This window comes from Capsicum annuum, chromosome 7 (assembly GCF_002878395.1).
Source record: "Capsicum annuum cultivar UCD-10X-F1 chromosome 7, UCD10Xv1.1, whole genome shotgun sequence".
Classification (NCBI taxonomy): domain Eukaryota; kingdom Viridiplantae; phylum Streptophyta; class Magnoliopsida; order Solanales; family Solanaceae; genus Capsicum; species Capsicum annuum.
In genome coordinates this window covers 25,519,186-25,521,760 of record NC_061117.1, presented here as the reverse complement: position 1 = coordinate 25,521,760, position 2,575 = coordinate 25,519,186, and positions in this window count along the sequence as shown.

Sequence of the window (2,575 nt, the reverse complement as noted above, 5' to 3'; positions counted from 1 at the left end):
TATGTGACTCGAATAGCCAAGAAAGCCCAAGCCTTGGCAGATCATCTTGCTGAGAATTCCATTGATGAAGAGTATGAGCTGTTGAAGATATATTTTCCTGATGAAGAGGTGTTATGTGTTGATGAAGTCATTATAGACATTGATCCAAGTTGGAAGTTGTTCTTTGATGGATCTGTCAATTTTAAAGGATTTGGAATAGGTGAAGTTCTTATCTTTAAAGCGGGGCAATATTTCCCGATAACAGCACAACTTTAATTTTATTGTACCAATAACATGGAGGAATACAAACCATGCATTCTTGGTTTGAGTTTAGCTGTTGATATGGGAGTCCAAAAATTATTAGTGTTGGGGGGATTCAGATTTCCTCGTCCATCAAATTCAAGGCAATTGGGAGACGCAAAATTTGAAGCTCATCCCGTATCGGCAATACTTGCAAGAGTTATGTCAACGGTTTGTGTCAGTAAAATTTAGGCATATTCCAAGGATTCATAATGAGATTGCTGATGCTTTAGCCACTCTGTCTTTAATGCTCCAACATCTTGATAAAGCCTACATCGATCCAGTATATATACAGAGTTGTGATCAGTATGCTTACCGTAATGTGATTGAAGAAGAGCTCGATGGAGAACCTTGGTTCTTTGATATCAAGCGATACATTCAGTCAGAAGAATACCCAACACATACCACCAGTGATCAAAAGAGGACTATTAGGCGTTTGGCTAATGGATTTTTCTTAAGTGGGGGAATCTTGTACAAGAGAACCCCAGATCTGGGACTTTTGAGGTGTGTTGATGCAAGAGAAGCTTCGACAATTATGGTTGCAGTTCATTCTGGAGTATGCAGGCCTCATATAAACGGTCATGTCTTATCAAAGAAGATACTTCGAGCAAGATATTATTGGCTTACTATAGAGCGGGATTCTATTCATTTTGTGCGGAAATGTTATCAATGTCAGGTACACAGTGATCTGATACATTCTCCTTCCGTTGAATTGCACGCAATGTTTGCTCCATGGCCATTTGTGGCTTGGGGAATAGACGTGATTAGGTCGATTGAGCTGAAAGAGTCAAATGGGCATAGATTCATTTTGGTGGCCATTGATTACTTTACAAAGTGGGTTGAAGCAGTAACATTCAAGTTAGTAACAAAGAAAGCGGTCGTGGATTTTGTTCATGCCAACATCATTTGTAGGTTTGGAATTCCAAAGATGATCATTACAGATAATGCTGCCAATCTCAATAGTCATTTGATGCAAGAAGTAAGTCAACAGTTTAAGATCGCACATTGAAATTCCACTCCATATCGCCCAAAGGCTAATGGTACTGTGGAAGCTGCCAACAAGAATATCAAGAAGATACTGCAAAAAATGGTACAAGGGACTAGACAATGGCATGAGAAGTTGCCATTTGCATTGCTAGGTTATTACACTACTGTTTGTACTTCAATGGGGGAAACTCTATATTTATTGGTGTACAGGACAGAAACAGTCATTCTTGCAAAAATTGAACTTCCTTCTCTTTGAGTCATTGTAGAAGCAGAGATTGATGATGACGATTGGGTCAAAACCCGACTAGAACAATTAAGTTTGATTGAGGAAAAAAGGCTAACGTCGGTATGTCATGGCTAATTGTATCAGAAGAGAATGGCTCGAGCGTATAACAAAAAGGTATGACCTACGCATTTTGAAGTTGGTCAGTTGGTATTAAAGCGTATCCTTCCTCACCAGATTGAAGCGAAAGGCAAGTTCTCCCCAAACTGGCAAGGTCCCTTCATTGTGGAGAAAGTATTGCCCAATGGAGCCTTGTATTTGACAGATATTGAAGGCAAATGGCAGAAATGGCTATCAATGCTGATGCGGTCAAAAAATATTATGTATGATATTTTATCCTTTGTTGATTTTATTGCATATTTAGTACTTACATTTTTGAAGATTGATATGATGAAGGCATTTTATTCTTCTATCCAAATATTGTGTCATCCTTTGTTTACCCGTTTGAGCTTAGTTTTATTTTTCTTTCATATCCCTCTTTTGGAATCAAAATAGAGTCAAAGATAAATGTCAGAAAATCAAAATAAAAGAAAGAGTTCAAAAAACAATTAAAAAAAATCAATCAATTCAAGACGAAGAACAAGATAAAGGAACTACGTGCGACCTGATTCTCCTCTCTTGGAAGTGAGATACGTAGGCTGCCCTATTCGGGGCTCGGTCCAACCAAATAAAGATTTTAGAGTCACCCAATCGATAAAAACTGGGGCATGAGTTGATGTGTTGTTTGAGTCGATTCCAAAAGTTGTAAGTCCCACCCGCACTTCAAGTGTCGTTCGAGTCTCTTACCATCTTTTTCTAACCTTATCCAAAAGTTAAGTTACAACCAAAGAAATTCTTTCAGATCAATCTTTGATAATGTTAAGGCTAAGCATGCAATGGATATGATGATACATTATGGGGTATTATTTGTCTCCCTCAGCATAAGAGATCAGAAAGAAACAAAAATGAGAGAGTCTTAATGGTGAAAACCCTCCCGGGCACCATAAGGCGGTGGTGAGTTGAGAGAAATGAAAATGAGAGAGTCTT